Genomic DNA, 27,212 nt, shown 5'->3' with positions numbered 1-27,212 from the left:
ACAGCGGGCACTGCCACTGGGGGAGATCCTGCAAGTTTACACACACGTGCAGCAACTATGGAGGGCAACACCAAGCAGGAACATGCAGGACACCCAAAGGACATAAACACGGTGGTCAGCAAGGTGGGAGGGGCGGGTCCTGGCAGAATAGATAAAAAGGGCCCACCAGTGAACGCCCCCCCCAGCCCCTAATACCCCCTCTTTAACGCTGCTCAACAAGACACCACCACCATCACATTGCAGGAGCATTGCCCCCCCAGTCAACTAGGGTCAAGGATCGGAGCAGTGAAAGGGCCATCACCGATACAACTGGATAGACTAATTAGTTTGCTACATAAATATCCCAATAGATTGGATGGGAGGCTGCTCTTGGGAGGGTTTACGGAAGGTTTCATCATACCATACATAGGGGTGCCGGTGGCACGTGACGCTGACAACTTGAAATCAGCTAGGGACAACCCGGAGGTGGTAAGAGCAAAGGTTGTTAAGGAACTGGAGCTGGGGAGGGTTGCTGGCCCATTCTCACATCCACCGCTCGAAAACTTCATTGTATCCCCTCTAGGGATAGTACCCAAAAAAGAGCCCAGGGCGTTCAGGCTGATACACCACTTGTCCTATCCGGAAGGAGAATCGGTCAATCACAACTTAGAGGAAGGGGTGTGCTCAGTCTCATACTGCTCTTTCGATGTGGCATTGGACATCGTACGCAGAGCGGGCAAAGGGGCCTGGCTGGCGAAAGCTGACATTGAGTCAGCTTGCCGCCTCCTACCAGTACATCCCAGCAGCCAAAACTTGCTGGATTTTAGGCTGGGCAATGATTATTACTATGACAAGTGCATGCCCATGGGTTGCTCCATCTCGTGCGCATTCTTTGAGGCTTTCAGCATCTTCCTACAATGGGTGCTGCAGGAGGTGGAAGGGGTTGAAAGCGTGACGCATTATTTGGATGACTTCCTCTTTGTAGGTAGAGCAGATACCCCAGACTGTGCGGAGGCGCTGGCGAAATTTCAAGAAATAACAAGGTACCTGGGAGTGCCACTAGCTCCGGGGAAGACTGTGGGCCCAGCACAGGTTTTGGTTTTCCTAGGCGTAGAAATTGACACGGTATCAGGTGAGGCCAGGCTTCCAGCAGACAAAGTCACCGAACTGGAAGCTCAAATCAAAACGGTACTGGGTCAAGATAAAGTGTCACTGGATGATATACAAAGCCTTCATGGTAGACTAAGCTTCGCCACAAAAGTGATTCCAGCGGGTAGAGCTTTTGCGCGCAGGTTAGCCAGGACAGCAGCAAAGATAAAGCGCAGACACCATCAAGTGAGACTGAGTTTGGGGGTCAAAGAAGACCTGAAGCTGTGGGGGGATTTCTTTGAACAGTTTAATGGCTCTGTGATATGGAGGGACCCCTGGTGCAGCAGTCAGGAGCTGACATTGTTTACAGACGCGTCAGGCAGGGAAGGTTTCGGCGCGATCCTTGACAGGGAGTGGTGCGCAGCGGAGTGGCCAAATGCATGGAGAAAGAAAAAGATAACTGCCAACATAACGGTATTGGAACTCTTCCCAATTGTAGTGGCCTTCCACCTCTGGCCTTCCATGTTAACTGCAAAAAGGGTGGTCCTGTGTTCCGACAACATGGCGGTGGTCCAGGCCATCAACACCCAGTCAGCATCCTGCGCACTCGTACTATGCTTACTTAGGGAACTTGTCAAAGTATGCCTGTACAATAATGTGGAATGCAGGGCTAGGCACATCCCAGGAATCCAGAATACGGCTGCTGACGCACTTTCACGTTTTCATTGGCAGCGGTTCTGAGACGCCTGGCCGAGAGCGAGGGAAGAGAGGACTCCTTTCCCGGCTCAGCTCTGGCACCTGCTGCGGTGGCGCAGCGCATTAGAGAACTAGGCGAGATGTCCCTGGCACCACGGACCATGAGAAGATATCAGACTTGTGTAAAGACATTTTGCGAAATCATGGGACCTTGGGAGGAGGAAGTCACAAGACAGGTTCAGAGTGTGCAGGCTTTCATGGTTTGGGCAAAAGATGAGGGGAAGAGCCACTCGTGGATAGCCGGTCACCTGTCAGCCATCGGGCACCATGCCCGGCTGCTAGGCCAGAAGGACCCTACCACATTATTCGCAACAAGGGCAGCACTCAAAGGCTGGGCAAGAGTGATGCCCAAACAAGCAGACCAAAGGGCCCCTATAGACTACGAGACATTAAAGAACATGCTAGATGCACTTCCAACGGTCACCCACTCGGCTTATGAAGCAGCCCTCTTCGCTGTGACATTCAGCCTAGCATTTTTTGGAGCATTTAGGATAGGTGAACTCTAAGGCGCTGCTGATGGAGGATGTTCGATTGTCAGCGGATTCAGTAGAGGTTTTCTTACAATCCTCAAAAACAGACCAGGCAGGCAAGGGTAGGAGCATTTCATTACAGCGCTTGGGCAACGACAGTTACTGCCCGGTGGCCTTGCTGGCCGCTTTCCTGTCCCACCGGTCACACACGGAAGGGTTGCTACTGATACATCCAGACGGCTCCCCCGGTCACGAAGTATCAAGTGGAACATGTGATGCAGGGGTGCCTATTCTTAGCAGGCTACACAACGAATGGGGCCAAGTTCAGCTCTCACTCTTTCAGGATAGGTGCGGCCACCACCGCCTTCAGAGAAGGTCTCCCAGCAGAGGCGATTAAAAAAGTAGGTCGGTGGGACTCCAACTGCTACAAAAGATATGTGAGACCATTGAGTGTAATACGTTAGCAGAACTAGGGTGGACAACGTGTAAATAAAAGATTAATAAATATGTTATGTTATGTTATGTTAATAACTTTTATTAGGCTCACAGCTGCCCCAGCAAAGGGCCATGCTTCGGTGGCAGTTTAAAGATACAATGTGTGTTACAAATTCGAGATGCCACATCTTGGTGGTTGTATTACGTTGCAGTGTTTTGAAGTGTTTTTAATAAACTATAATCTTGCAACCTATTGTGTTTCATTGCAGGCACAGAGGTATGGGTGTTGGGGCACTCTTATGTTACCAGACTGGCGAGATGGGTGAACGCTAACACCTGGAAGCACGGCTTCACCAACACTAATATATCTTGGTTTGGCTTCCCCGGGATGCATTGGGCGGCACTTTTAGCGACGCTGCGAAGGTTATTTAAGGAAAACAGGCGAACGCCAGACATCTTAGTGGTGCATCTAGGGGGAAACGACCTGGTAACGTTAGGCAAGAGGCGACTGTTAGACGCAATGAGGAAAGACTTGAGCACCTTGAGTGGCGAACGGGGTAAATGCTACATAATATGGTCTGAAATAACCCCAAGACCCATATGGCATGGGGCAATATCGCAGGAGGCACTAGAGGTCACCCGTAGGCACGTAAACGCAGCGATGCGCAAGTTTAGTGTTCAGCGAGGGGTGGGTTTCATCAGGCACGGCTTGCTGCACGCCAAATCAATTGGCTGCTGGGAATCTGACGGGGTACATTTGTCCAAAGTAGGCATGGCAATATTCCTGTTAGACCTAGGCGAAGTGTTAGAAACAGCCGGATGCAGATAGAGGAGGACTAAGGGCTAGGTAGTGGGGGCTCTGGGCGCAGCGGGTGCCACGCCCAGGGCTGTGGAGGAGTTACAAGGCGATCCCCATACAGGACAGGCGAAGGAACAGGACCTGAAGCCCCAGTGCGAAGCGCACCGTGCTGAGTCATACATAATCCAAGGGGCCCTTCTTGGGGACTTGGTTTCGACGGCGCCCCGTTAGTCCTTAGGGCGGTTGTAAGCCTGATCAACCAGGGGCTTGCCGATAACGCCCCGCCTGGATGGAGAAGGTGTGAGTTGACTCTCCCTTGCCCGGAGGGTGGGGTGGGTGGACGTTATGTCTGCCGGTGGGAGGATTTCCTCCCTAATTCCACACCAGGCTATGGCCGCAGGTGTCCGCTTCTTTGGCTCAACTTCAGGCGCCCTGCAACAAGGGGTTGCGGGGTTTAGGGGGTCGCCTGTCAGTTAACCCATTCTGTTATTTGTACTACAAATAAACCTGCAACTTCTTCATCCCAACGTGCTTGTCTGTGTATCATTTGGTTGGGGGAGGTTGTGGGCAAAGGCGTACCGATGTCACTACTATGCAGGATGCACGTGGTCCCTGCAGGGGACCCTATAGGAGGGCAGACCCCGTAGTAGGGCGTGGGGAGCCGAGCGCCCAGTTCAGGGGAGGGAGGTGGGCGGGACGAGATGTCTGTCCCCCTTGGGACAGGATATAGGGGGCGCCCCTCCCTCCCTGTGCCTCTTTGCTGCTGCCCAACCCACCAGTCGGTCGTGCCAGGTTGCTCCTCGCCAGCCTAGGTCCTTTAGGCCCCCCCATCCCCCCTCCTTTCACTCCAACCCCCTTTCCGTCGGACGCGAGGCCCGCGCTTTCCAGCTCCCCTCCCTGCCGCTCACCCGCTGAAAGGGGGGAAAGGGGGAGGGGGGGAGTAATGACAATGTATTTTGTTTTCTAGGTTGCAGGAGGAGTTACAAGGCGATCTCCATACAGGACAGGCGCAGGAACAGGACCTGAAGCCCCAGTGCGAAGCGCACCGTGCTGAGTCATACATAATCCAAGGGGCCCTTCTTGGGGACTTGGTTTCGATGGCGCCCGTTAGTCCTTAGGGCGGTTGTAAGCCTGAGCAACCGGGGGCTTGCCGATAACGCCCCGCCTGGATGGAGAAGGTGTGAGTTGACTCTCCCTTGCCCGGAGGGTGGGGTGGGTGGACGTTATGTCTGCCGGTGGGAGGATTTCCTCCCTAATTCCACACCAGGCTATGGCCGCAGGTGTCCGCTTCTTTGGCTCAACTTCAGGCGCCCTGCAACAAGGGGTTGCGAGGTTTAGGGGGTCGCCTGTCAGTTAACCCATTCTGTTATTTGTACTACAAATAAACCTGCAACTTCTTCATCCCAACATGCTTGTCTGTGTATCATTTGGTTGGGGGAGGTTGTGGGCAAAGGCATACCGATGTCACTACTATGTTCCCGTGCAGCGCGGGACCAGCAGGACTCCTGGTCTGTTGACTTTTGGGGCTCCACGGTGCCGCTGCGTTCCAAAACGCCACTCTCCCCGCGGGGTAGAAAAAACCTCCGCGGTAAAAAAGATACCACCATGTCAGCGACGAAGAATAGTAACAAAGACCCAGCTCCTCTGTACTCACAAAGGCAATGATTGCAACAGAGGCAAACCAATGTTAAAATAACGATGTTTCTTACTATCCCACCATTTTTTTTATCTAACTGCTCAATTCATTTTCCATTTTCCTATTTAAAGCCACTGAGAGTATAAAACAGCTCCTCACAGCTCTCTCATCCTCGGAAGCCTCCGCGACCGAGCTTCAATCGGCCGCCATGTTTTCCCACCCGTGCTGTGCCTCATGTTGCATGTCTGATGTACACAACAATACACTGGTATACAGATAGCCCACACTGGTTATTACACCTTTCCACACTTTGCTTCTTTGACCTTTTTACACCGCGCTGGTTTGACCATGGTCCTCTATGCCTATGTGTTAGGCAATGCATATATGCCTTTACTTTGCGCATTTCCAGTCAACACTCTTAGCCCTTTCCTACTGTCCACTGCCTACTTCTGGTATACTCTGTCCCCATGTTTCTATGCATCAAGTTATGCTCATATTCTTCTCTGATATATACTATTGCAATTCTTCTGTACCTACACCTATGCATAGCGCCAAGACACCTCTGGGCATTCGTTCACTTTAAAAGTTAAATCATTAATTAATTCATTAAGTTTATCCATCCCATATATTACCGACACAACTATTACTGTTTCCGCCTGTGTACACAATTGCTATTGCACACACCACAAAATTGTATCTAACCCATGTGCCACTCGTATAACCTACTTTGCCAACTATGTAAAGTGCTCTGATACCTTCGGGTCAAGTTTGTGCTGTACCAAACTCTATAAGTAAATATAAATAAAATATACCTTGTGCCCAATTTGAAGTTGGTGAGCTTCTATAGATTTCTACACACTCCTCCCAGTGTGTCAGGCATCCCCTCCCTCCCTAGCCTGGCTCCAGTTTGTCAGGGGTCACAATAGAAAAGTATCAAACCCTTTATGAGAGTGATTAGTAAGAGCCTCTTTTAACTCAGAGTGGCCCATCCTGCCAACACCAGTTCTCTCTTTGTCTCACTATCTGGGAGCAATTCAGAATGATAAACTTCTAGCTACACCTAGGTATCTTATCTAGGATCAGGCAGCAGGCACCAAATAGTTAGGCCAGGAAAATGACAAATTTCTGAAAGTAGCATTTCCGAATAGTGTAAAAAAATCTGAGTTTACCACTAAAGAAGGATTTTAATTATAATTCTTTAGCCACCAAACCTGACCTGCATACCTGTTTTTCACTACCAAGACATGTAAAACTTAAAAGTACATGTCCCACTTGTTAAACACACTGTACCCTGTCCTTTGGGCTGTTCAGGGCCTACCTTATGAGTGACTTATGGGGTGTTAAAAGGGAGGTTTAGGCCTGGCAAATGTTTATTCTGCCAGTTCGAGATGGCAGTTTCAAAACTGCACACACAAGCTGCAATGGCAGACCTGAGACATGTTTAAAGGGCTATATAAGTGGGTGGCAAAATCAGTACTACGGGCCCACTAGTAGCGTTTAATTTACAGGCACTGGGCACATGTAGTGCCATTTTAATAGGGAATAACAGGAAAATTAAATATGCCAATTGGATGTAAGTAAATTCCACTGTTTTTAAAGAGAGAGCAGAAGCACTCGAGTACTGGTTAGCAGTGGTAAAGTGTGCAGAGCCCTAAAGTCAGCAAAAACGAAGTCAGCAAAAAAGAAGGGTTGCAGGGGAAAACCACATCAAGGATGCCAGGTCTAAAATGTAGAATTTGGCATTTAGGGTAGTCAGCCATAAACTAACTGTCCTCCTGCTCTATACAGAGTTGAGTGCACCAGCAGGGAATCCGCCAGTTGAAATCTTAGACCGAAATCCCCTGGGACATTGTCGGTCCAAGTATCTCAAACTCTACACCCTATTTAGCCCTATTTTGCTTTTCCTATTCTAGACTATTAGACTATTAAATCTGTTAGAGCCATTTCATTATGCCAAAGCAATTGGCTGTTGCCTCATTAATCTGCTGACTCATAGTGATTTCTCATCCAGCCAGACACCCAAGTTCTTTACAACTGGCACTGGATTAGGGGGCTTACCCGTTGTCACCCGCCACAAGTGGGAACCCCAAGGGGTAAGGGGTTACCCATCAACAAGACCTCTGTCTTGTCTCTGTTTATCTTTAGGGAGTTAGCACACATCCATGAGGAAACTTGTGTGAGACAAGTATGCAAGGTCATCACATTTGGGTTGCCCTTGGATGATAGAGATACCACAATTTGTGTAACATCTGCATATGAAAAGAGCGTGAGGCCACATTTTACCACTAAATCTGCCAATGGTCTAACATATAAGGTAAAGAGCAGAGGACTCAAGGTGGATCCCTGGGGCACACCAGAGGCTAAAGGTTGAGGTTTTGACCTATGTTGGTTAGCATGCACTTGAATGGTGCGATCATGCAGGAATGATTTATGCCAGGATAAGGCAGCATCCTGTATTCCCATTTCCTCTAATCTTTGTAAGAGCATGGTGGTGTTAACAGTGTCAAATGCTGCATTGAGAGCTAACAAAATACAAGCTCAAGAGATGATTACCCATTTCAAACAAAGAGGTTAACCTGAAAGTGTTGAGGAATGCTTTAACTTGTGTAAAATCCAAAAAGAGAGATTATTTTTTGGTTACAGTACAAGAAAATAAAAACAACAACCAATTGATGGACTAGGAAATTAGCTTCATATTGGATTATAACACATCAAGTTCTGAAATTAAACATATCACTCGAAAGAATTGGAGGATTTTGCAAGTTGGTGAACATAAGCAAGAGGCATAACCAAATGATTCCCAAGTAAAACCAGGCTGAGCACTTCACTAAATTGATTTTCTAAGTGTAGAAAATGTTAGGCCTGTGAAAGTGGGATGAATAAGAAAAGCTACAGGCTGCTAATAGGAAAGAAGGAAGGAGAAATAAAAGAGCACATTACATATGAAACCGACTTTGTAATCTATGTCCTGGAATGCAGTTGTGGCATGAGTTATGAGGGAAGTTCCCTCAATAAGGTTAAACTTAGGATATTACATTACATTGGTGGCATTAAGAATAAAGATCCAAATTACACAATGGAGAAACACTTTTGGGATTGAGATAATGACAATGTTCAGACATTGACAAACAATGGAATCTAAGATGTAAAAAGAAAGAGGAGGTGACTGAATTTGTCATTTTAGAAAGACTGATGCTGGGAATGGGTACTAAGAAACCCTGGTTTCACAACAAGGAGGTGAAATTACACATACATCTGTAAGTTAAAAACATGAAGAACTTTATGATAGATGAAATGGTGAACTGGTAAAAGACTGTAACATGTACTTTGACTTCATAGAGTGCTTGAAAAATGGTACCGTAATATGAATCGTACACTTTTTAGAGGGTGTCTTCGTTGCAAGCAGTATTGTGTTTGTGCAGGAAGGGACAGCTTCCTGCACAAAAACAATCCTCTGAGGCATTTTCTTCTTTCTATGTGTGCTGTAGAATGCAGCACACATTGAAAGAGGAGATAACAAGGATAACAAGGAGAAATATTAATATTTCTCCTTGTTACGGATCACCTGTGGAGGCATTGCTTTTGGACTCATTCCCAGGTCTACCACTAATGGTAAATCTGGAAATGCACCAAAGTCCATGGAGAGATGCATAAATGATTCAAAACACCCACCCTCCACCCATGTAAAACATCCTGGGGTTAATGAAACGCAACTCTACGATTTGCGCTGTGTTGCGTTACTCTAGCTTTAGCAAGACATGCAAGGCCGCGCAAGGCGGCCTTGCCTGGCTTGATAAATCTAATTTAGTAGTTGCTTCACCCTTGTGCCCCATTGCGTGGTGCAGGGGCGACACAACTATTTGATAAATCTGGCCCACTATGTACAAATAAGCTAGATTGAGACCAATACACACCATATGTGAAGTTTCGTTTAAAAAAGTATAGTACTAGGGTATAGACAATATGAGATCAAATTAGGCCTTCTTCTTCTAACTTTGAATGTATGCTATTTTATAAGGACTGGGAAATGAAAAATTGCACATGTGTACTTATACGGTTCATTGACATAATATCGATACCACAAATATCAACCTACAAAATTATCGATCCATTAATATCATTTACAAAAATATCGAGATCCCATACTTGATTTTAAAAGGTCACTAATATTCTCAAAAATATCGACGTCAAAAATATCTAATTTAACATATTTAGGCAGGCTGCGGTTGACTTTGGCGATGTGGGAGCAGGGCGGTGGAGTTGAAGCCCTCTCCCACACTGCCAAACTTGTATTTCAGCCTTTAGTCAAAAATATCAAGAGCAATAATATTGACTACATAAATATTGTTAACACAAATAACCAGTAATAAAAAATACGAAAAACATAATAAACAAATATATGAAAAATATATCTCACAATAATAATTAAAATACATTTCAAATCTATCAACATACTGCTCCTCTAAATTATAAATTACACATATTGGCACTGCTAAAATATAATTTAGTTTAACATTGACACACAATATTCTTTTTTTATCTAAAATAAATGCATGCAATGCTAAATAAAATAGGTTATCTCCAATTAAAGCATTTAATAAATGAATTGGAAATTTCCAAATAAGGGCATAACATACACAATAATTAAAAGGACACTAAAACAACCGATACAGTGAAACTATACAAAAGTATAACCAATAAAATTGCTTTAATAATTAAACAAACAATATAAAAGCCTCAGTAATTAAATGTAAATATAGCTCTAAAATGCTAAACGCTTGAAGAGGAGGAAACTCTGCCAGATTTTCCCTGCAAAGGAGAACCCTTCAACATACACGACCATACATTAACTTCTCTGAGTAAGTAAAATATATACTTAAAATAATTTGTAAAATAATAATTCAAAAAGCATTTCTTAATAAACAATTACTAACCCGTGTTTTTTACCAGTTATGCTTTTCTACAGATTATTCCAGCTTCAAGCAAACTTCATCAAGAAGCTCACAGGAAGGACCAGAAAAAAAGTAAGTTTATTAAAAAAACTTCTTTAAGTGGTCTAAAACAGAAACATTTATATCTCTGAATAACATAAACACCCGTAAACATCTAAAATACAATATGTATAATAAATAATACTCTATTTTCTCTTCCAACAGAAAAAAAACACCTGTTTCAATAAGAAGCTTGTGGAAGAAAACTTTTCCAACAACAGAAAACTTTGAAAAACAATAGACAAGTGAGTTTTGAAAAAAATGTAAATGTATATTTAATTGTAAATTATTAAACAAAATGTATGACTAACTATTTTTCTAAATCCATTTAATTACAGTAAATAAAGACTAAGGGCCAAATGTAGGTAGCCCAATACCGGGCGATAACGGATGAAATTACCGAATTTCGGCCGTTTCAGACCGGTGTTGGGCATTTGAGATGTAGGGGCCAAATTTAAGGATTCGGTAATTTAACTAATCAGTAATTTAAGGAATCTGTAAATTACCTATTCCTTAAAATACCGATTCGGTAGATTACCGAATCCTTAACGTAGGGAGCACTCAAGTGAGTACATTTCTGAGTTAAGGATTCGGTATTTACCACCTACTAAAAGTTGGTGGTAAATATCGAAAACCTTTGAAAAAGCAAATTTGTGCTTTTCCAAAAGTGCCATGTTGTAGACATACATGCCCTTAGGGAAGGGGTCTTCAAACTGTGGGGCACGACCCCCAGGGGGGCCGTGGAGCGATGCAAAGGGGGTCGCGCCTTCACAGTCATACTTCTGCCCAGGCCCAAGGGCTTCAGCTCCCCTCCTCCCTCGTGTGTCTCTCAAGCCCGGCTGCTGCTGCAGTTTAACTCAAGCTGTGGGCTTGGCTGGGCAGTGTCTAGAGTCATCTCCAGCCGCTCGAGTTTTTCACAGATCTTTAAAGACCATTTGCATATTTAAATGCCTTTGTAAACTGATTACAGATGCTTAGTTTTTTTCCTGGGTCCAGTACCCCCTGGGCCCCCACTCTGCCTGTTCCTTACATTTGTATTTTACAATTACTGCTGTAGAGTGAGAATGCATTTATTGAAAAGGAATATAAAGTAGGGTTGCCAAAAGAACAAGCATTTGCAATGCAATAGGTCTCGCATTAGAAAAGTTTGAGCTATTGGTATTGTAAATGACAAATTTTTTATTTATGTGTTGGTTTTGAAAATAGCGGAATTAATAGCTTTGTCATTTACAATGCCAATAGTTTTAACTTCCGTAAATGTGACATCTATAGCATTTCTAATGCAATATGTGTTTTATTTACGTGACTTAGATGTATTGATATTACCAATAACAATGGTTTATATTTTTTTAAATAATTAATACTTAAATTAAAGCTATTGTAATTTATAATGGCAATAGCTTAAACTTTTGTAAATAACTTTTGTGAAGATTATGGTCAGTGTATTTTATTGTGACGAAAATCCAAGAATAGATGTGAAATATTAACATCTTTTTGTGACATTTATACTACTATTATAAAGGAAGAACTTTGAGGCTTTGAGGCGGGTAAACTCGGGAACCACAGCGCCAATCCACACACCCGATACATCGTTGGAATCCTCAGGGTGTGCAGATGGACATAGGCTATATAAATTAAAAAAATACTTTATATTTAAAAAATTTACATTTAAAAAAAGTAGTCCCCTTGAAGTAGCGCCGGCCGCGACCTGCGTGCTGACGTCGTCCAGGAGCGCGAGGAGGAGCAGCGTCCAGAAACGCGAGGAGGAGCGGCGGACATGGCGCGGGGGAGGAGCACTGACGAGCGGCACACAGGCGGTGAGCAGCAGCAGACCGGCGAAGCGGCAAGGAGCACTGAACTGAGGAGCGGCGGCTGAGCGGCGGACATGGCGCGGGGGAGGAGCACTGACGAGCGGCACACAGGCGGTGAGCAGCAGCGGACCGGCGGAGCGGCGAGGAGCACTGAACTGAGGAGCGGCGGCGGAGGTAATGCTCCGGGGGACAATGTCGGGACAGGCGGGGGTCGGGGCATGCAGGGGACGGATAGTTACAACAAAAAGGCTCCGGGGGACAATGTCGGGGCAGGCGGGGGTCGGGATAGGCAGTGGACCCTCTGGCATAATTGTGCTCAAGCTCCCGACTCCCGCCGGCCGCTCCATACTCTGTGCACTCCTACTCTTATCCCTGCAACTTCTGCTCATCCTCGCCTCCCTGAAAACGGAGCGACAGAGCCCCACTTACCCACAAAGCTCCCAGTGCCTCAGGCGCTGCTGCTGGCCACCACTGCAACACTGGGCCTCTGGCATAATTGTGTGAGGTAAGCCTCCAGAGGACAATGTCAGGGGAGGCGGGGGTCGGGGCAGCCGGGGGACGGGGCGGATGGGGATCCGGGCTGCTGGCCAATGTCGGGGCAGGCGGGGAAGCCTGATTGCTCCCGGACAAGGTCGGGACGGGCTGCTAGTTTGTAATAAAGCTTGAAACAGTGAGAGAACATATTTGAACCAGTTGTTGTTGAATGGTTGCACAGATTGATGCTGTGGTGGCGCTGAGTGATGTGGTGGCGACGAGTGATGCTGTGGCGTTCAGTGATGCTCTGGTAGTGCATAGTGATGTTGTGGTGCCCCTGAGTGATGCTGTGGTGGTGCTGAGTGATGCCGTGGTGATGCAATAAATAGATAGAGTGCGATAGATAGATAGAGGGAGGGCGATAGATAGAGGGAGGGCGCTAGATAGATTGAGGGCGATAGATAGAGGGAGGGCGATAGATAGAGGGAGGGCGATAGATAGAGGGAGGGCAATAGATAGAGTGAGGGCGATAGATAGATAGCGTGAGGGCAATAGATAGATAGATAGATAGCTAGAGTGAGGGCGATAGATAGAGTGAGGGGCTATAGATAGATAGAGTGATGGCCATAGATAGATAGATAGATAGATAGATAGATAGATAGATAGATAGATAGATAGATAGATAGATAGATAGATAGATAGATAGATAGATAGATAGATAGATAGATAGATAGATAGATAGATAGATAGATAGATAGATAGATAGAGTGAGGGCGATAGACAGAGTGAGGGCGATAGATAGAGTGAGGGCGATAGATAGAGTGAGGGCGATAGATATTATTAGGTAGATAGATAGATAGATAGATAGATAGATAGATAGATAGATAGATAGATAGATAGATAGATAGATAGATAGATAGATAGATAGATAGATAGATAGAGTGAGGGCGATAGATGGCGTGAGGGCGACAGATAGAGTGAGGGCGACAGATAGATAGCGTGAGGGCGATAGATAGATAGAGTGAGGGCGACAGATAGATTGAGGGAGACAGATAGATAGAGTGAGGGTGACAGATAGATAGTGAGGGTGATAGATAGAGTGAGGTGGCCTCGTGGTGGACGTGGTGGTGGCCGTGGTGGTCGTGGTGGACGTGGTGGTATTGGATGTGGTGGTGGTGGATGTGGTGGTGGTGGACGTGGTGGTGGTGGAAGCGGCCTGTATCAACACAGTGAGTCAGACAACTCATGCCTTTTTGAATTTGGGAACAATAAGCAGAGTGGCACAGGCCGAAAGGAACATACGGGTCCAACCCGTATGCTTGGTGAGGAGAGATGAGATGATGAGAGAGGACAGCAAGGGAGTGAGAGAATCCGATTGAAGAGGTCAGGGATGAGGATAAATGTGAATTGCTGAAGAGAAGTGTAGACACGTAAGAAGTGAGTGTGAGCCAAAGGTAAGGGCTTCTGTTAGAACAAAGAGGAGATATGAAAGTTGAATGGGGGTACTGGAGAGGTGTAAGATACAAATAGACAAAAATTTGAATGGAGAGACAAGGTGAATGAGAAGTGCTGAGGGGCATGGGAGGTGACGGGACCAGAGAGGCCATGAGATATATGCGAGACACTGTTAGAGATGAGGGCAGTGAAAAGACAGAATGGCAAGAGGTGATTAAAGGTGAAGTGAGAGGTTGAATGGGGAGAGTTCAGAAGTTGTAAAAAGGGGTGAAAGAAAATGGCCTGCAAAGTGAGAAAAGGATCTAGGGTTAGGAGAGGAGAGAGGGATGGAAGGGAGGGGGTGAGAGGAAAGCTGCATGGGTAAACTGGTTAATGCTGCACAAAACCGCCTGTTTTTTGGGGACCCCTGCTTCTCCTGGCCAGGGTCAGGTGAGCTTCAAATGTGGCAGCACCTATTCCTGCAGAGTGGAAGGCCCTTCTCAAAGGTTGACTAGAAATCTTTCTGATGTTGATTGCTGTATTTTGGTTATAAATGGGTACTGATGGGGTGAAATCTTTCCTCAGTGTTACTGTGTGTAAAAAATGTCAACATAATGTAGTAATGCTAGCCCAAAATACGCGGCATCACTTACATTCTCTACCCACACAATTTCCCACACTCGCGTAATTTGGTCCTCACCTGCCTCATTATTCTAGTAGCCCTGCCTACAGGTTTACATTTTTGTCAGGAGGGGGTCCTTACGCCTCAAAATGTTGACAGGGGGGTCTCGGCATCCAAAGGTTTGAAGACCTCTGCCTTAGGTCATGTATGTGTACCACATGTGCACCCAAGCACTATTCAGGGGTGCAACAGGGTGTCAATGTGACACCATGCCACCCTTGTAAGTCTTCCCCCTATTACCGATTCGGTATTTACCGAATCGGTAATTCTCATTCATTCCAATGGGCCTCCAGGCCCATAGGAATGAATGGGAATTACCGAAACGCTAAATACTGAATTGGTAATTAACGAATTTTGCCGATTCTGTAAAATTTACCGAATCAATACCTACATACCATTTACCGATTCTGAAATACCGAATCGGTAAAATTCGGTATTTTAGAATCGGTACATAGTATTTACCTACATATGGCCCATAATGACAGAAGGTGCCAAATATATAAAATCACAAAAGTGGATACATTTACTGTGTTATATGGGATACACGTAAAGTCAAGAAAATTCTTCTGAACATATTAATTGGAAATGTACCAAATATTCTTTGAATGCTCATTATGGGAAGGCAACTACCAGAGAAAATGTAGTAATTAATGTTAAGGAACATAACAACTCACCCAATGTAACAGAAATAGAAGTAGGAGAAGTATTAGAAAATGTAAGATATGCAAGCACAAGCTACCAAGAGTTTATAACAAAAATCCTTAATGATATACAACTCCAAGTACCATAAAATATAACATGACATTTACCTTCAATACCCATCTTAACACGCCTTATAACCAGAACTAAAAAGGCTACCAGCGAAACCCCACCGGCTCCTAAAATATTCAGAGATATAGAAATACCACCAGCGCTTACAATAACCCAGAAAGAGGAGCAATCCCTATTATATAGAAATAAAAGTCATAATAAACGTACACTTACATTTGCTATCTCTGTAAACTCAATAAAACTAGCCCAATGTCAAACATGGATGATGAATGGCACATTCAAAATGTCAACTCTACACCACAAATGGTGAATTTCATAAAACTAACATGCCTTTTGTCTATACAATACTGCCAAACAAACAAAGCAGTATCTACATGGCACTGCTAAACTAGATTAAGCAGCAAACAAACAACTACTATCCCCCAAATATTAATACTGACTTCAAGCAAGATATGATCCAAACTATACTAAAAGTTTATCCCCACACAGCCATAGAGGGATGTTATTATCATTTTAGTCAAAGCATATGGTGTCACCTATAGAAAGGGCCCCGATTAGGATGGCACAGACGTTAATAATGTAAAACATTGCAAGAAATTAGAAAGAAACTGGAGAAAGAAAGTTGACCCAGCACTTAAAATAAAATATAAAGCTTCAATCAGATCCTATTACAACAAAATAAAGAAAGTGCAGGCCAAATTCTATGAGGAAAACATCACTCAGACTTTGGCATCCCCAAATGAAATATTTAGAGTGGTTAAATCCCTATCTACTCCACTTGATAGTAACACAGTTCCCCAAGCCACAAAAGAGATGCAACTATATGGCATCCTTCTACCACAAAAAAGTGACCGATATTTATGATCAATTCCAGATCAATCCCAAACCTGCGCTAGAGGAGGTAATCAAGGGCATGGATCTGCCACCACCTTCAATTCTAGCAAAATTCTCTCAGCTTGACAAAGAGACAATCCAAAATCTTATAAAGGCAACCAAATCCATATCTCCATTAGAACATGCTCCTCCACATACTTTATCCAAAGTGGCAGAGGTCATATTACTGCAGGAATAAATGGACCCCTCTGTATTAGTTATAGGTCAGGGAAAAGAGGGGAACACAACATATATATACATTACCTACTGGCGGTCGCCAGTAGGTATATATAGTTAGGATTTTTTCTCTATGGGATTTTTGAAAATTCTATGTCTAATAACTTTGGCGTTTGTGGACGGAATTGGCTGAAATTTTCAGGAAAATGGAACATTTTGTTTCTGAGCAGCCCCTGAAAATTTGGGGGCGGTTCGTCAAGGGGGGGCCGAGAAAAAAGGGGGGTCCCAAAACGTGTTTTTAACATTGAGTTTTCCATAGGGCGGTTGGCCTCACTTTTAGCCCGAACGGCTCAATGGATTTGCACGAAACTTGGCAAAATTGTAGGGACTGGTAGCCCGATGTGCCTTTGCTGGGTCTCAATATATGTGCTCCAGTGGATTTTGAGAAATTAACGTTCAAAAAAAGATATATATCTGTAACAGCGGACCAGGCAGCGCTCCGGTTCGCGGACTTTATGCGTTACGGAGCTTTGTGAAGCGAAGCTGATTGGTTCTCCGGCGTCTGTAAACATTCCAAACAGTCCGTAGCGGCCGCCATCTTGTCTCTCGGTAGGATCGAGAGACAAGAGGAGGCCAAAGCGAAGGGGCAAATGACCATAAGGGGGCATAGTAGATCCTCCCTGACCCTCTAGGTTTGATGTAGAGGTTTTAAAAGGGCCCCGCGGGGCAAAAAAAAATAAAATAATAATAATCGAACGGCTGAATGGATTTGCACGAAACTTGGCAAAATTGTAGGGACTGGTAGCCCGATGTGCCTTTGCTAGGTCTCAATATATGTCCTCCAGTGGATTTTGAGAAATTAACGTTCAAAAAAAGATATATATCTGTAACAGCGCTCCGCTTCGCGTACTTTTCGCGTAACGGAGCTTTGCGAAGCTGATTGGTTCTCCGGCGTCTGTAAACATTCCAAACAGTCCGTAGCGGCCGCCATCTTGTCTCTCGGTAGGATCGAGAGACAAGAGGAGGCCAAAGCGAAGGGGCAAATGACCATAAGGGGGCATAGTAGATCCTCCCTGACCCCCTAGGTTTGATGTGGAGGTTTTAAAAGGGCCCCGCGGGGCAAAAAAAAATAATAATAATAATAATCGAACGGCTGAATGGATTTGCACGAAACTTGGCAAAATTGTAGGGACTGGTAGCTCCATGTGCCTTTGCTAGGTCTCAATATATGTGCTTCAGTGGATTTTGAGAAATTAACGTTCAAAAAAAGATATATATCTGTAACAGCGCTCCGCTTCGCGGAGATAAAATTATCTCTGTATTACCTAGCTGTTGCTAACACCAGTTAGCGACCGCTAGTAGGAGATAGTGACCATCTTGGGCCCCACTTTGCATGTCAGTGATATTTATCACTAATGACATGCAAAGTGGGCATGCCAAGATGTTAGCGACTGGAAACAGTCGCTAACATCACTATCTCCTATTACCAACTTTTGGAGATATTCGCGCTAAGCGCGAATATCTCCAAAAGCTACCACCTGCCCTGAGCAGTTCTTAGCCATGTTATCCAATGGGAGGTGGATAACATGGCTAAGAGCATTAGCTCGGTAATGCATGAATATCGGTGAGTTTTCAGCGATATTAATGCATTGCGGTCGTTTTTTATGGCATTTGCGATAAACCTTGATAATAGCAAGGTTTATCTGCGATAATTTCTGACGATGCTTAGCGGTAAAAAATTCGTTGCTAAGCATCGTTAGGGATAAATATCGCTTAACTTTGGTAATATGCCCCAACGTCTGTTAACGTTCGATTCGAAGGAAATCAGGAAGTGTTAAAAAACATTGTCTGCGCCATCTTGCCTTTTTTCAAATGCCACACTTTTGTTGTGCACGGCAGCCATTTTAGATGACTTGACCAGACCCACTCTCTGCACGCTGTCGATCCTTAGCATGGCTCCCCACCCTCGCAAGCATCTCCCCCAGGCACTGGTCACCCTCGTTCTCTGTCTTATGCATGGGTAATAAACCTCCCCCCATCTGCGCTGCTCTTCCCTGAGAATCACACCCTGTGCCCGCCCGACACCTCCCTTTCGCCCTATTCACTACCGCACCCTCTGACACTCCTTTTCCTCTGTGTCCAATTGTCCAGGCCGGTCCTAGGCTATCAGCTAGCCCTGCAGATGTAGTTTATGGCCCCAGCTGTAAAAAATCACCCCTCTTCAAAGGAGTTATAGTAGATCAAGGCCCACACTCTATGAGATCCGTCACAGCACACGCGTTCCTACTATCTGAAAACCATCCTGTATTGTGATTGGGGAGGGGACCGAGCCTGAAGCGGAAGATTCCAGGGATGACTCTTTGTACATCAAAGTTTTTACAATTATGTGTCACATTAAAAATATATAGCACTCCAACACAGTAGTAAGATTATAAAACTTTAATAACTTATAAATATATACAACAAAACAAAAACAGTAAAAACATATAAACATTTTTAGGGAAACACAACGAAGTAGCGGTCGGCTGTGCGAATAGTCCCAACGCAGCACAACGTCCAGAATTCTGGACGGCACCCAGGTGATGTTGCCTGGGTGCCGCACTGATTTCGGCATCCGGCGTGGGGCGTCGCGGGGGGTGGGTCATCAGTAGCAAACTGTTGTGCGAATAGTTCCAAGGCAGCAGAACGATGGCACCAAGGTGATGTCCAGTAAGTTGCCGCACTGGTTTTGGTATCCTACAATGCTGCTACGAAGAACGGCGTGGGGCGCCCCGGGGGGGGGGGGGAGGCGGCGTGAACGGGCCTCTCCAGGTGGAGTCTCGTCTGTTGTAGTGGGGCGCCCCTTTACCGTTTCAGTTGCCATTCCGTCCGCTTTTGGTCCACTGTGTCAAAAGCCGCAATTCAGCTGAGTTGCGCCCACTCTTGCGGTGCAGCGATAGGCGGCTGCCACAGGACTCTCAAAATGGCGGCAGGCTCTTTTCTTTTTGGGCCTGGTCCACTGAAATGGCCCTGGGACACCTTGCAAATCGGACGCTTGTCTGCTAGGTCTTGGACCCCATTCTCGAAAGCGTCCCCTCCGCCTTGAGGATTCAACAAATGTTTTGGGGGCCCCCGACTCCTGCAGGCTTCTGGTGGGGAGCGGCTGCCATGATTGCTCGCGGAATGACCACGACGGAGCCACGAGATGGTGGTGCTTTCATGGTGACGCCAGCTTCAGTGTGAAACATCCAGAAACAAGGTGGGGCTTTCATCGTTTGGGAAAAAAAAAAGTTTTCATCCAATGAAAAGTGTTATTTTTAGGTCATATGATCAAGCCTTCCATCATTAGGAAACCAAAAGTAAAATGAACCAATGAAAAGTTTTGTAAAGAAGTCACATGACCTGTTATGCGGCATAGGGGTATAAAAAGTGTAGAAAATCCGTTGGCACGTGAGGCGGCGTCAGTAGCGGACCGATGTGCGAATAGGCCGAAGGCAACACAACGCGCCAAGATCCGGATGGCACCGAGGTGGTGTCCAGCAAGTTGCAGCACTGGTGTGGCCATCCTACAATGCTGAAAGTCGGCGTGGGGCGCCCCGTTGGCCTGTGAGTTCGCGTCAGTAGCGGACCGATGTGCGAATAGGCCGAAGGCAGCACAACGCGCCAAGATCCGGATGGCACCGAGGTGGTGTCTAGTAAGTTGCCGCACTGGTGTGGCCATCCTACAATGTTGAAAGTCGGCGTGGGGCGCCCCGTTGGCCTGTGAGATGGCGTCAGTAGCGGACCGATGTGCGAATGGGGCCAAAGGCAGCGCAACAATATTTTCTGACTAGAAGACACCACAAGGCGCTGAGATGCCAAGATCCGGATGGCACCGAGGTGGTGTCTAGCAAGTTGTGGCACTGGTGTGGCCATCCTACAATGGTAAAAGTCGGCGTGGGGCGCCCTGTTGGCCTGTGAGATGGTGTCAGTAGCGGACCGATGTGCGAATGGGGCCAAAGGCAGCGCAACAATATTTTCTGACTAGAAGACACCACAAGGCGCTGAGATGCGAAGATCCGGATGGCACCGAGGTGATGTCTAGCAAGTTGCTGTACTGGTGTGGCCATCCTACAATGCTGAAACTCGGCGTGGGGCGCCCCATTAGCCTGTGAGATGGCGTCAGTAGCGGACCGATGTGCGAATGGGGCCAAAGGCAGCGCAACAATATTTTCTGAATAGAAGACACCACAAGGCGCTGAGATTCCAAGATCCGGATGGCACCGAGGTGGTGTCTAGTAAGGTGCACTGGTGTGGCTATCCTACAATGCTGAAAGTCGGCGTGGGGCGCCCTGTTGGCCTGTGAGATGGTGTCAGTAGCGGACCGATGTGCGAATGGGGCCAAAGGCAGCGCAACAATATTTTCTGACTAGAAGACACCACAAGGCGCTGAGATGCCAAGATCCGGATGGCACCGAGGTGATGTCTAGCAAGTTGCTGTACTGGTGTGGCCATCCTACAATGCTGAAACTCGGCGTGGGGCGCCCCATTAGCCTGTGAGATGGCGTCAGTAGCGGACCGATGTGCGAATGGGGCCAAAGGCAGCGCAACAATATTTTCTGAATAGAAGACACCACAAGGCGCTGAGATTCCAAGATCCGGATGGCACCGAGGTGGTGTCTAGTAAGGTGCACTGGTGTGGCTATCCTACAATGCTGAAAGTCGGCGTGGGGCACCCCGTTGGCCTGTGAGATGGCGGCAATAGCGGACCGATGTGCGAATGGGGCCAAAGGCAGCGCAACAATATTTTTGGAATAGAAGACACCACAAGGCGCTTAGATTCGGTTAGCACCGAGGTGGTGTCTAGCAAGCTATGCAGCTGAGTTGCGTGCGCACTTGCGGCGAATAGGTCGAAGGCAGCACAACAATGTTTTCTGAATAGAAGACACCACAAGGCGCTGAGATTCGGTTACCACCGAGGTGGTGTCTAGCAAGTTGCTGCACTGGTGTGGCCATCCTACAATACTGCTCCGAATAACGGCGTGGGGTGCCCGAAGGGGGGGGGGGAGGCGGCGTGAACGGGCCTTCCTAGGTGGAGGCTCGTCTGCTGTAGTGGGGCGCCCCTTTACCGTTTCAGTTGCCATTCAGCTGAGTTTTGGCCGCTCTTGATGCTACAGCGACAGGCGGCTGCAACAGGACTCTCAAAATGGCGGCCTGTTCTTTGGATTTGGGCCTGGTCCACTAAAATGGCCCTGGGACACCTTAGAACTCGGACGCTCGATTTTTTTTTCCTTTCCTCTACATGCAAAAAAAGGTAAATGCCCGGTACGTTATACGCTTCATCTGCCACGATGTACTCTCCAGAGGAACCGAAAAAAAATATAGTTATGGTAACTATACCATGCATCGTCATATGGAGAGGTGGCACCAATTAATTATAGTGCTGTATAAAAGAGAGATTTGGAGGAGAACCCCCGACCTGCCAGTACATTCATCAAAGAAGTGGCACTGACAGCATCAGAGGCAAGGGAAACGGTCCCAAATATTTAGAAGAACTTTGGAAAGATTAAAATGACATGTTTAGATTGTGGCAAATTAATTTCATGTGGACAGATGAGTGTTACTCTATAAATACAGCATATGAACATCATCATAGTCGATGGTTGGTACAGACATTTTGACTATATCCTGGACCTGCCCGTCCTCGCCCAAAATGGCGCCGGAATAAATGGGACTCGTAACTCCTTGTTGTGTACTGGTTGCAGAACCTTGAAATCACGAGATACGTATGCAGTTTTGAAGCACATGGCGGGCGGGGACGAGAATTGATTGAGTATTTCGACATCCCTATTGATATTAAGTTCTGATGTGTTATTGATTACTGTACTATTGAAAGTTCGAATTAACGTCGCGCATGGTACTTGCCCGCAAATGTATATCTAGATAATTTTATTGTAACTGGCCCTGTCGTATTTTAATTATAAAATGTACGTCCACCGATTCCGCAACTGTTAGACACCTTAGTTCTTGCAACCTAATGGCCCGCCCGTTACGTTCCTCTACAGTGTAAATGTCTACTCATCATATACGATTACAGTTTGCTCCGTGGCCGGCCCACGTGGTTATAGGCTCGTATTTGTATAATGACATTTTCACAATAAAGGTTTTTAAAAGAAAACATGGTAGTAGTATATACATTGGTAAAGTTTTTAATAATAGTCACTGTTTTAGAATCATTAAAAGGCAAGTGAAATAAAGCAGACCAATTACATGAAGGGTAAAAGGTATAATACGCAGGAACGCAGTAAAGATAAATGGTCAAGGGCTGTTGTGTTTTCTACTCCTGCAACATAAAGTGATCGATAAGAATCTCATATTCAGGCGTATCGGCGACTAAGACAGCAGGTCGACCCTCTTTTGCTCAACGGCTCCGTCATGGGACGAAGAAACGCCCTTTTTCTCGAAAAAAGAATATATTTTACTTGCAGGACAGTTGTACATTTTCCGGGAAAGTACATTAGCCTGGAGCATTATAACATATATTTAAGAAAAAATAATGTTCGGAAGTAATAAAAAGCGTAATTTTTAGGTCATATGACCAAGCCTTTCATCATTAAAATAAGAAAAGTAAAATGAACCAATGAAAAGTTTTATTAACAAGTCACATGACCTGTTATGCTTACGTTACGCGCTGCGCGTCGCGCCCCGGATGACTTCCGGATGCGCTAACGCGGCGCGTCATATGACGCATTACGCGACAACGCAGGTCCAGAATATAGTCAAAATGTCTCCACCAACCAGCGGTTGGAACACAACCCCTTTCAGCAGGCTAAATAGTTCTGTTAAATGACAACAGAAGGGACAGGCAACAAGAACCATCAGTCAAAGAGGGGAGGGCTAGTTCTTCTCTACCGGGTTACATTGGGGCGCTACCGGAACTGATCGAATTGGTAGTCTACAGTGTTTCTGGATGTTTCAGACTGAAGCTGGCGTTAGCATGAGAGCACCACCATTTCGTAGCTCCGTCGTGGCCATTCCGCGAGCAATCATGGCAGCCGCTCTTTATCGTTATTTTGGGCGGGGTGGGTGGCGGAGCCGAGCTGTATTGCAGCCATCATGGTGTGGAGTTCAGTTCATCTCACTAGTTTCGTATTTGTCATGAGGGGTTGTTCTTAATGTTTCTATTTTAGCGAGGTCAAAAAGAGATCCCATTAGTGGCCTACTGATTTTGCTCGATTCCTTTTGTTTTTTTTACACGATTTTTCGCTATCTGCAAAGACTAAACAGAGTATTGCGACTCTGTGCTTGTTTGTAAATAGAGAATGAACCAAAGAGAACAATCAATCAAATGGAGAGAGAAGCAGGCACGACGTATTACAACGGGGGCAAAGGCCTGCGTTAACTACCCTTCACTATCTGCAAAGAGAGAGTACTCCTAATAGAAATAAAGGGGGGGGCCAGCATTCAAAGCAGATCAGTGTGCATAAACACGAAAATGTTTTTACTTACCACGTACTTGACATTCGACAGCTTATGATATTTGCTATTAAAAAACCATTGAAATTCACTGAAAAAAACATAGGTTATAGACCATATATAGTTAGGAATTAGCATTTACAAAACCTTGAAAATTCACTGAAAAAACCATAGGTTATAGACCATATATCGTTAGGAATTAGCATTTAAAAAACCTTATTTTACTCACACAAAACCATTGAAATTCCATATATAGTTAGTTGCACTAACTATATATCACGCACCCGCAATCCACTGCTGATGATGTCACATATTACATCATTCATGACATGGTCAGTGACATCACTGATGACTTCACTGATGACATCTCAAATGACATCACTGATGACATCACTGATGACATCTCATTTGACATCAATGACCACATCACTGATGATATCATTCATGTGACAATACAATGCATCTCCTCACACTTTAATATAACCTCTGTTACACCCAGTGTTAAATACAGAGTATAATTTTTGAAACCATTGACACACCAATACTAGTTACTACATACGCACTCACTGATTCCTACGTCTACACACACATTCACTCATTCACCCATACAATCATTCATACATACAATCACTCATCTTTACAACACTATCATATGCACTCATACACCTATACAGACACTCACACTCTGCCACTCATCCATGGAGTTACTCACACACCTAGTCAGTCCTGTAAAGAATCAATCACACTTCCATTTTCTATTTTTTCCATTTTCCATTTAAACATAGAGTACCTTACATTTTCAAACATATACTAACACATACTTACTCTCTTATACAATCATTGATACAAGTACACATTGATCTGCACAGAGTCACACATCTCCCAGCCAGCCACACACACACCCAGTCTCCCATACAAATACTTGGACAATCAATCAATAACCCATATAGTTACTCATATAGCTACTGATCAACACATGCAGCAGTTTACAGAACAACAGACATAATGATGCACAAATTAAGACAGTTTAGTCACTAACCCATGCACTCAGTGAGACACATTTAATCACTCACTCATACAGTCAGTCACGCACCTAAATCCTTCATCCAGACACTTATACATCTACTCATTCTTCAATATGTAAAACATATTTAAACTTTACAGAAACACACAGTCAATGGATGATGTCATCAGTGATGTCATCAGTGATGTCATTTGAGATGTCATCAGTGATGTCATCAGTGATGTCACTGACCATGTCATGAATGATGTAATATGTGACATCATCAGCAGTGGATTGCGGGTGCGCGATATATAGTTAGTGCAACTAACTATATATGGAATTTCAATGGTTTTGTGTGAGTAAAATAAGGTTTTCTAAATGCTAATTCCTAACTATATATGGTCTATAACCTATGGTTTTTTCAGTGAATTTTCAAGGTTTTGTAAATGCTAATTCCTAACTATATATGGTCTATAACCTATGGTTTTTTCAGTGAATATATATTCACAGAAAAAACCATAGGTTATAGACCATATATAGTTAGGAATTAGCATTTACAAAACCTTGAAAATTCACTGAAAAAACCATAGGTTATAGACCATATATAGTTAGGAATTAGCATTTAGAAAACCTTATTTTACTCACACAAAACCATTGAAATTCCATATATAGTTAGTTGCACTAACTATATATCGCGCACCCGCAATCCACTGCTGATGATGTCACATATTACATCATTCATGACATGGTCAGTGACATCACTGATGACATCACTGATGACATCTCAAATGACATCACTGATGACAACATCCAGTGACTGTATGTTTCTGTAAAGTTAAAATATGTCTTAGATATTGAAGAATGAGTGGATGTATAAGTGTCTGGATGAAGGATTTAGTAGGTGCGTGACTGACTGTATGAGTGAGTGATTAAATGTGCCTCACTGAATGCATGGGTTAGTGACTAAACTGTCTTAATTTGTGCATCATTATGTCTGTTGTGATGTAAACTGCTGCATGTGTTGATCATTAGCTATACGAGAGGCTATATGTGTTATTAATTGGTTGCCCAAGTATTTCTATGGGAGATTGAGTTTGTGTGGGGGTGGCTGGAAGGTGTGTGACTCTGTGCATAGATGTGTGAGCAGTTTATTCACTAGGTGTATGAGTTCAAGAGTGCATGTGGAAACAGCTACATGGGCAGTTGACTGTGTGCATGAGTGTATTGATGAGTGAATGGATATCTCAATGCTACATGTCATAGTAAGTACATATGTAAAACACAGTACATGTGAGAGTTGGCATATATAAATAACTGTGCATGAGAGCCACTGAGTGAGTGGTTGTATCAATCATTGTGAACTTGTATCAGGGATTGTATAAGAGAGTAAATATGTGTTAGTATATGTTTCAATAAGTAAGGTGTGTATAACTGTATAGTTGAAGAAATGGAGGTGAGATTGTTTCTTTGCATGACTGACTGGGTGTGTGAGTAACTCCATGGATGAGTGGCAGTGTGTGAGTGTCTGTATACACTGAGTGTATCTAAGGTTATATTAGAGTCTGAAGAGGTTTATCGTATTAGCACAAGAATGATGCCAAATGAGACGTCATCAGTGATGTCATCAGTGATGTCATTTGAGATGTCATCAGTGATGTCATCAGTGATGTCACTGACCATGTCATGAATGATGTAATATGTGACATCATCAGCAGTGGATTGCGGGTGCGCGATATATAGTTAGTGCAACTAACTATATATGGAATTTCAATGGTTTTGTGTGAGTAAAATAAGGTTTTCTAAATGCTAATTCCTAACTATATATGGTCTATAACCTATGGTTTTTTCAGTGAATTTTCAAGGTTTTGTAAATGCTAATTCCTAACTATATATGGTCTATAACCTATGGTTTTTTCTGTGAATTTCATTGGTTTTTTAACAGCTAATATCTGTAGCTGTAAAATGTATTCTTCTTTAAATCCAAAAATATATTTTATATGTTTATGAATAATTTTTTTTTTTAATATTTTTTTTTCTTCGTTCCCGCTTCGCGAATCGGGAAGCTTCCCGTTAGCTGACCTTGATGCCGCGAAATAGACCGCGAGCCGGTAAACGTTTCTTTACCGCAAGTGCCGCGTTAGAAAACAACATCGTGACGCCTCCCGTCCGCATGACGTTTCACGTTGTCGCGTGATACGTCATATGACGTGCTACGTTAGCGAACTGGTACGCGAAGCGAGTCGCAAAGCGCAGGTTTCTGGAAGCAAACCGGGAGGCCCTGCAAAGCGCTTAACGTAAAAACAGCAAGTCATGTGACTTGGTAATAACACTTTTCATTGGTTCATTTCACTTTTGGTTTCCTAATGATGTAAGACTAGGTCATATAATCTAAAATGAA

The sequence above is a fragment of the Lissotriton helveticus genome, chromosome 2_1, assembly GCF_964261635.1.
Source record: "Lissotriton helveticus chromosome 2_1, aLisHel1.1, whole genome shotgun sequence".
In the NCBI taxonomy this organism is placed as follows: Eukaryota; Metazoa; Chordata; class Amphibia; order Caudata; family Salamandridae; genus Lissotriton; species Lissotriton helveticus.
The sequence above is the reverse complement of the archived record's forward strand: the minus strand, read 5'-3'. Positions refer to the sequence as shown.